This window comes from Sapajus apella, unplaced genomic scaffold, assembly GCF_009761245.1.
Source record: "Sapajus apella isolate SASKATOON/1434 unplaced genomic scaffold, GSC_monkey_1.0 scaffold92, whole genome shotgun sequence".
Classification (NCBI taxonomy): domain Eukaryota; kingdom Metazoa; phylum Chordata; class Mammalia; order Primates; family Cebidae; genus Sapajus; species Sapajus apella.
This window is the reverse complement of record NW_022437032.1, coordinates 6,093,699-6,103,219: the sequence shown is the minus strand read 5'-3', so window position 1 is coordinate 6,103,219 and position 9,521 is coordinate 6,093,699.

Below are 9,521 nucleotides of genomic sequence, written 5' to 3'. Positions count from 1 at the left end.
TTCCTTCCTTCCTTCCTTCCTTCCTTCCTTCCTTCCTTCCTTCCTTCTTTTTGATACAGAGTTTCATTCTATCACCCAGGCTGGTGTACAGTGGCACAATCTCAGCTCACTGCAACCTCCACCTCCTGGACTCAAGGGATCCTCCTGCCTCAGCCTCCTTAGTAGCTGGGACTATGGGTGCGCTCCACCACGCCTGGCTAATTTTTGTATTTTTTGGAGTAATGGTTTCACCATCTTGCCCAGGCTGGTCCTAAACTCCTGGACTCAAGTGATCTGTTTGCCTTGGCCTCCCAAGGTAGTGGATTACAGGTGTGAGCCACTACACCTGGCCCCAAACGTGTTATTTCTTTGTTCAAAATCCTTCCAGCCAGACGTCGTAGCTCACACCTGTAATCCCAGCACTTTGGGAGGTCGAGGCCAGAGTATCGCTTGAGGCTAGGAGTTTGAGACCAGCATGGATAATGTTGCAAGACCTTGCCTCTAAAAAAAATTTTTTTAAATTAAAATTAAAAAACATAAAGAGCAAATAAACTCTTCCACAGCTCCCCATTGCCCTCAGGAGAAAATCCAAACGGCCTGATACGCCTCCCGGTTCCTGCATAAAGCAGCTTTTGCCCACCTCTCCCACTCCTCCCCTGCCATTTTCCACTCCGTTTCTTTCTTAGGAACACCACCACACTGGTTTCCTCTGAGTCCCTGAATAAGCCGTGCATTCTCATGCTGTGTGTCACATCTTTTCTCTCCCCTCACCTTCCTACTTTCTTAGGCTAAATACACCTACTCACGCTGCTGGGCTCAGCTCAGACCTAACCTCCACCACAGAGCTTCCCTGGAGGAGGCCGGCGCTCAGGCAAGTGCACAGAGGAGCAGGGAGGAAGCCAGCTTGGCAGGAGTGGGATGAGACAGTGGAAGGGCGAGGTCGGAGGGCATGGCAGAGCAAGCGATCATGGAATGCCTTGTCATTGGATCACAGTGAGACTTTGCCTTTCATGCTGAATGAGGTGGGAGCCAAGGAAGATTTTCAGCAGAGAAACATGGTCTGATTCAGGATTCTTCTGGTATCTGGCTGGCAAGAAGCAGGAAGACCCCAACACGCTCGATAAGAATTAATCCCCGCTTCATCTGTGTACCCAGGGCACATGAATATACTGCTGTAAATAAGCAAATGCCTTGGTTTCTTCTGACTTATGCTTTAGTTTCCTATACACTGCAGGCGCTGAAGCACAGTGGTTAAGACCCAGCGCTATGCAGCCCAGCTACTCTGCTTATGTAACTGAGTGTTACTCAGCTTATTGGAACCGCAGTTTCTTCATCTGTGAAATGCGGGTAGATAAATTGTACTGAACTCCCTCCATAGGGTTGTTGTAAGAATTAAATGAATTTTCTGTGTAAAGGATGTCCAGAGTATTGTCAGTGCTCAAGAAATATTAGCCATTATTAGGAAGTGTCTGTACTGCTATAACATGATTTTGTCTTCTTCTCTTTTTTTTTGAGATGGAATTTTGCTCTTGTTTCCTGGGCTGGAGTGCAACGGCATGATCTTGGCTCACTGCAACCTCTGCCTTTCAGGTTCAAGTGGTTCTCCTGCCTCAGCCTCCTGAGCAGCTGGGATTACAGGCATGTGCCACCATGCCCGGCTAATTTTGTATTTTTAGTAGAGACAGGGTTTCTCCATGTTGGTCAGGTTGGTCTCGAACTCCTGACCTCAGATGATCTGCCCACCTCAGCCTCCCAAAGTGATGGGATCACAGGTGTGAGCCACCGCGCCCGGCCTATCACATGACTTTCTAAGGAATGCTGTACCTGTATTGCTTTAAGCCAGGTGCATGGAAGCAGCCCTTAGACAGTTTGCCGGAGATCGAAGCCTCTGCTGGCTGTCTATGTCTCTTGTTTCTTCTCCTCCTTCTCTCTGGATTGTTGTGATTCTTGCAGCAGGTTCCTACAGAATCTTGCCACTTTAATACTTCCAAAGAATTCCAATGATCCATGGGTTTCCGGGACAGGTAAAGAAACTCACAGAAGCATCCAGGCGCAGGAGGGCAGGGGTGGTGACCTTGGAGACATTATCTAATGCATATTGCAGATAAAGAAATGGGGGCCCAGAAAGGTTAAGCCACTTGGCATAGGGCACAAAAGGTAAAAGCAGAACTGGGTAGGAATTCAGGTTTCCTCTCTCTACCCCTGGGGTATGTTTATTTCCTTTTATATACTTTTTTTTTTTTTTAATAGAGAGATGGGGTTTCACCATGTTGGCCAGTATGGCCTCGATCTCTTGACCTCGTGATCTACCCGCCTTGGCCTCCCAAAGTGCTGGGATTACAGGTGTGAGTCACCACACCCGGCCCACTTTTTTTTTTCTTTTTTGAGAAAGATCTTACTCTGTTGCCTAGGCTGGAGTGAAGTGGCTCGATCTTGGCTCACTGCAACCTTCGACTCCTGGGTTTAAATGATTCTCATGCCTCAGCCTCTCCAGTAGCTAGGATTACAGGCATGTGCCACCACCACACCTGGCTAATTTTTGTTAGAGACTCCAGAGACGGAGTTTTGCCATGTTGGCCAGGCTGGCCTCGAACTCCTGACCTCAAGTGATCTCCTGTCTTGGCCTCCCAAAGTACTGGGATTACAGGCGTGAGCCACTGCACCCAGCTCTCCTTTTATATAGTTTTAAAAGCACATAAGGAGTAAAAGTATATAAGGTAAGGGGGGCCAGGAGTGGTGACCCACACCTGTCATCCCAGCATTTTGGGAGGTTGAGGCGGGAGGATCATGAGGTCAGGAGTTCAAGACCAGCCTGGCCAATATGGGGAAACCTCATGTCTAATAAAAATTAAAAAAAAAAAAAAATTAACCAGGTGTGATGGCTCAAGCCTGTAGGCCCAGCTACTTGGGAGGTTGAGGCAGAAGAATCACTTGAACCCGGGAGGCAGAGGTTGCCATGAGCCAAGATGGCACCACTGCACTCCAGCCTGCTTGACAGAACTCAAAGGATCCTTCCACCTCTGCCTCCTGAGTAACTAAGACCATAGGTGCACAACCCTGTGCTTTAAGTTTTAAATTTTTTGTAGAGATGGGGTCTCACTATGTTGCCCAACCTCATTGTGAACACCTGGCCTCAAGGGTCATTTAGATGGTTTTCAATTTGCTTCAAAAAAAAAAAAAAAGTAAGGAGGTCTCATCTTTTACAAAAATGCAAGTAAGTGAAAAAAAATGTCATTAATCATTACCCTGTGCCATCTGCCAACATTCTCTATCCATATCCCCTGCTCTGTTTTTTTGCCAAAGTACTTATTTCCACTTGACATATCAGCCCCTGGAATGGGAACTCCCAGAACGCACGGATTTATGCATAGCTGTGGTCTCAGTGCTGAGGACCGTGCCTGGCGCAGAGTAAATGCTCAGTAAATATGCGTTTAAACGAATAAATAACACACTGGGGTCTGTTGGGGTGGGGTAGGGGAGGGACAGCGGGGAATGGAGAGGGTGGGGAGGGATAACGTGGGGAGAAATGCCAGGTATAGGTGATGGGGGGATGGAGGCAGCAAACCGCCTTGCCATGTATGTACCTATGCAACAATCCTGCATGATCTGCACATGTACCCCAGAACCTAAAGTACAATTAAAAAACAAATACTGTCAAAAAATAAAAAATAAAAAAAAAAATAATGCAGCCAGTCATGGTGGCTCACACCTGTAATCCCAGTACTTTGGGAGGCTGAAGTGGGAGGATTACTCGAGCTGGAGTTTGAGACCAGCCTGGGTAACATAGCAAGACCACGTCTCTATCACAAAAATAAATAAGTAAATAACGCCCTGCAATCCTTGCTCCTCTCCATGCCAACGTAATTGCTGCTATCAATTTGGCTTTGCTATTCCAGACCAGTACCATCCAATAGAAGGTTCTGCAGTGATGCATACATCCTATATCTGCACCATCTAATACGCTAGCCACTAGCCACACTGGAAATGGGCCTGATGCCATTGAAGAACCAAACTTTACATTTTATTTAGTGGTACTTAATTTGCATTTAAACGTAAACAGCCGCATGTGGCTAGTGACAAGTATATCAGCTGTTCTAGATATTTTTTTCTGGGCATTTACATGTATATGCCATCGCGGACTATTTTGCATTTTTGTGTTTTACATACATTTTCATGCTCCATATAGACTTCTGCTGCCACTTTTTTTTTTTTTTTTTTTTTTTTTTTGTGATGGGGGTTTTTTTTTTTTTCCCCGGCTGGAGTGCAATGGCGCGGTCTCGGCTCACCGCAACCTCCGCCTCCTGGGTTCAGGCAATTCTCTTGCCTCAACCTCCTGAGTAGCTGGGATTACAGGCACGCACCACCATGCCCAGCTACTGTTTTGTATTTTTAGTAGAGATGGGGTTTCACCATGTTGACCAGGATGGTCTCGATCTCTTGACCTCGTGATCCACCCGCCTCGGCCTCCCAGAGTGCTGGGATTACAGGCTTGAGCCACTGAGCCCTGCGCCACTTTTTTTTTATGTGTGTGTTTGTGGTTTATTATTATTATTATTATTATTATTATTTGTGATGGAGTTTCACTCTTGCTGCCCTGGCTGGAGTGCAATGGCATGATCTAGGCTCAGCACAACCTCTGCCTCCTGGGTTCAAGCAGTTCTTCTGCCTCCGCCTCCCGTGTAGCTGGGATTATAGGCATGTGCCACCACGCCCAGCTAATTTTGTATTTTTAGTAGAGACAGGGTTTCTCCATGTTGGTCAGGCTGGTCTCAAACTCCTGACCTCAGGCGATCCATCCACCTCAGCCTTCGAAAGTGCTGGGATTACAGGTGAGAGCCAGTGCACCTGGCTGCTACTTGCTTTTTTGCATTGAACACTGCATTTTGGAAGGCTTTTCATATCAGGCCACACAGATCTTCCTCATTCTTTTTACCTGCTGCATAGAAGTCCATAGTATGTTTGTGCCATAATTTGTTTAGTCATTTTCTTTTCTTTTTAAATTTATTTTAATACTATTATCTTGATCTTGATGTTTAGCCATTTTCTATCAGGAGACATTTACTTATTTACTTAGTTAGTTTTCTCTTTTGTTTTTTTAAATAAAGATTGGGGGGAGGGTCTTTCTATTTTTGCCCAGGTTGGTCTCGAACACTTGGCCTCAAGTAATTTTCTCGCCTTGGCCTGCCAAAGTGGTGGGATTACAGATGTTAGCCACCGCACTTGGCTAATTTTATTATTATTATTATTAGAGATAGGGTCTCATGACCAGGCATGATAGCTCACGCCTATAGTCCCAGCACTTTGGGAGGCCAAGACAGGCAGATCACTTGAGGTCAGGAGTTAGAGACCAGCCTGGCCAACATGGCAAAACCCCGTATCTACTAAAAATACAAAAATTAGCCGGGTGTGGTGGTGGGTGACTGTAATCTCAGCTACTTGGGAGACAGAGGCAGGAGAATTGCTTGAATCTGGGAGGCGGAGTTTGCCGAGATTAGCCACTGCACTCCAGCCTGGGCAACAGAATGAGACTCCATCTCAAAAAAAAAAAAAAAAAAAAAAAAAGACTGCAGGTGAATATCCCTGTGCTGGTTAAGTTTTAAATTTTTTGTAGAGATGGGGTCTCACTGTGTTACCCAAGCTCATCATGAACACCTGGCCTTAAGGGCCATTTAGATGGTTTTCAACTTGTCTCTATTAAAAATAGAACTGCAGCAAATGTGGCTGTTCCATAGTTCAAATGCAGAATCTGAGCCTGTTTTAGAAATTTGCACAAAAATTACACAGCCAGCAAGTGGTGAGCTGAGATGTGAACCTAGACATCTCCCTCGAGTCTGAATGTCCATTTTCTGTTTTCCTAGCTCTTACCAAGCTAGCCTGCAGGCGGACTATGTTAGTGTCCACACAAGCATGGGTTCTTCACCCACAAAGCTGCACTGCCACCCCAGGGATCTCTTTCCACGTTTGAGGTCCTGGGCTCCTCTAGGGTAAGACATGCATCCCTGGAGCCTTGGAACTGGGCAGAGCTGAAGTTTGGGCTCATCTTGGCAGCAATAAACTACAGACATGCCCTGTATCCTGTCCCACCCCCTATTATAAGTCCTGAGTCTTCCTCCCTGGCTGGTGATGTGCTCAGGTGGTAAGGAAATAACAGCAAGAATGACAGAGTGAGAGCAACAGGTCGACTTACGTAACCTGGTGGAAAGTGATACAGGCAGATACACTGATGGGAAACAAACAGAAAGGGAGTCAGGCAGAGCTTCCTGGAATCCAGGTCCAGGAGCTGCCAAAAACAGGCCTCCTCTCTTAGGAACAATTGAATGTCACTGCAGTAACTGAACACTGCTGGCCAGAGAGGCCTCTTGCCCACTGCTTCACAGAGTGGCCTGTGTGAGCCAGGCCAGGCTCCAGAGGAAAAAAGGGCCTGGCAAGGTGCCCTGCGAGGCTATCTGAGGAGACGCTGCAATTCCTCACCCTGGATGGGCCTCCACCAGCACAGGGCTGTGAGCTGAAGGCTGGGGGATTCCCAGGGCGAGTCCCTGGCAGAGAGGCTGTCACTTAGGATAGCTCTAGCCAGGGGTTAAGGCCTGAACTCAGAAGCCAGGATCCCCAAGCTCTGATCCTAGCTTTTTTCTGCTGTGTGACCCTGGGCATGGCATAACTTCTCTGAGACTTCTCTCTCAGCCTTCTCATTGGTAGAAAGGGATTAAATATGTGACAGTAGATAAAAATAGGACTCATAGAAAGGGGATAAAAATGTTGTAAGAATTGTGGTGGCTCACGCCTGTAATCCCAGCACTCTGGGAGGCTGAGGTGGGTGGATCACCTGAGGTCAGGAGTTCGAGACCAGCCTGACCAATATGGTGAAACCCCCATCTTTAAAATAAAAAAAGAAAAAAGAAAAAAATGTTGTAAGAATCAAATCAGCCAGGGTTGACAAACCTTTTAGGTAAAGAGCCATATAATACCGATTTTAGGCTTTGTCGGCAGTACAGTCTCTGCCACGACTATTCGACTCCGCTGTTGCAGAGCAAAAAACAAAAAACACAAATGAGTATGGCCATGTGCCAATAAAACTTTATTTCTGGATACTGAAACTTGAATTTTATATACTTTTCATGGGTCACTAAATATTCTTTTTTTAAACTTTTACTTATTTACTTATTTTTATTTATTTGAGATAGAATCTCGCTCTCTTGCTCAGGCTGAAGTGCAGTGGCACGTTCTTGGTTCACTGCAACCTCTGCTTCCTGGGTTCAAGCAATTCTCCTGCCTCAGCCTCCCCAGTAGCTGGGATTACAGGTGTGTACCACCATGCTCAGCTAATTTTTTTTTTGTATTTTTTAGTAGAGACGGGGTTTCACCATGTTGACCAGGATGGTCTCGATCTCTTGACCTCGTGATCCACCCGCCTCGGCCTCCCAAAGTGCTGGGATTACAGGCTTGAGCCACCGCGCCCGGCTAATTTTTGTATTTTTTAGTAGAGATGGCATTTCACCATGTTGGCCAGTCTGGTCTTGAACTCTTGACCTCGTGATCCGCCCCCCTTGGCCTCCCGAAGTGCTGGGATTACAGGCGTGAGCCACCGTGCCTGGCCAATTTTTATATTTTTAGTAGAGACTGGTCTTACCATGTTAGCCAGGAGGGTCTCGAACACCTGGTCTCAAGTGATCTGCACTTTTTTTTTTGAGATGGAGTCTCACCCTGTCACCAGGCTGGAGTGCAGTGGCACGATCTCGGCTCACAGCTACCTCAGCCTCCTGGGCTCAAGCAGTTCTCCTGCCTCAGCCTCCTGAGTAGCTGGGATTACCAGTGCCCACCACCATGCCTGGCTAATTTTATTTATATATATTTAGTAGAGATGTATTTAGTAGAGATGGGTTTTCACCATGTTGGTCAGGCTGGTCTCCAACTCTTGACCTGTGATCCGCCCACCTCAGCCTCCCAAAGTGCTGGGCGTGACCTCAGGATGAGCCACCATGCCCAGCCCTGTTTTTTAAGACAAACACCTAGACCTGGAATTTTCAAGGGAAAAAGCATAAACCTGGGGCATCCAATGCATGTTACCTAGGCAGATGGTTGTGCATCAAAGTGCTCTTGTTGCTGGGCAGGACAGGTAGTGGCTAAAAGCCAGGCTTTGAGGTCCTGTCGAGCAGAGTCCAAATCCCAGCTCAGTATTTATGGGTCATTTTCGGCAGGTCACTTCACCAGTTTGAGCCTCCATTTCCTCATCTGTAAAATCCTGCCTTCGTTGGTCCTCATCTCACTTCTGACTCTAAACCGCCATATCCCAAGATGGAGCTGATCAGAATGCCTTCCTCATGTAAGTTACAATTACTGAAGTTATAATCACTTGATGAATGGAAGTTTCCACTTCTCTTTTTCCCAAGCAGTTTCTCAAAAGAGAAAGGAAAAAGAACCAAGGCCAAAATCTGGGAACCTACGAAATCACTGGGAATGGGACAGAAGTGTGGGCATTATAAGGGAGACTCAATATGCCAGTCCAAGGTCTATGATCTGGTGGAAAATAACCCATTAAATCTGGCTCCAACTGTAGTAAAAGGGAGAGGCTGGGCTCCGTGGCTCAGCCTGTAATCCTAGCACTTTGGGAGGGCAAGGCGGGCAGATTGCTTGAGACCAGGAGTTTGAGACCCGACTGAACAACACGGTAAAACCCTGTCTCTACAAAAAATTAGCTAGGTGTGGTGGTGAGTGCCTGTAGTCCCAGCTACTCAGGAGGCCAAGGCCAGAGGATCACCTGAGCCCAGGGAATTTGAGGTTGCAGTGAGCCACGATTGTGCTACTGCTCTCCAGCCTGGGTAACAGAGTAAGACCCTGTCAAAAATATATATATATAAAGAAAGAAAAGGGAAAATTCGCCGGGCACGGTGGCTCACGCCTGTAATCTTAGCATTTGGGAGGCCGAGGTGGGTGGATCACCTGAGGTCAGGAGTTCAAGACCAGCCTGGCCATCATGGAGAAACCCCATCTTTAAAATATATATACATATAAAGAATAGAGAAAATTCGCTATCAGTCAGGAGTGTTTCTACTGTTACAGAAACCCAATTAAATTTGGTTGGAGCAAGAGGAGACTCAACTTCTCTTTTTGCTCCTTAATTGAAAACACCAGGACAAGTGCCAGCTTCCAGCACAGCTGGGCCCAAGGTTAACTAACATGTGGCTGCAGAGGCACTCCCTCCATTTCTAGTGCTTTCCAGCCTTTGCTGTGTCTCCCCTCCTGGGTCAAGATGCCTCTCAGCAACTGCAGAGCCAGTCAATTCTGTTTTGTCAGGGATAAGAACAAAAAGTCCCAGAAGGAAGTCTCACTGGGTCTAGCCTGCTCACGTGCCCTTTTCTGAACCAGTCGCAGTGTCTAGGCAGAGGGGTGCCCACAGGCAGAAAAGAGGAGATCCGAAGCTCCCCAGGGAAAATGTAGGTACTGTTTCCAGAAGGGGTATCAAGGCCAGAAAGACAAAGACAACAGGTGTCCACTATGCCACCTGGCTGTACTTTTTGTGAGAATCGCTGTTATCACATGAAACA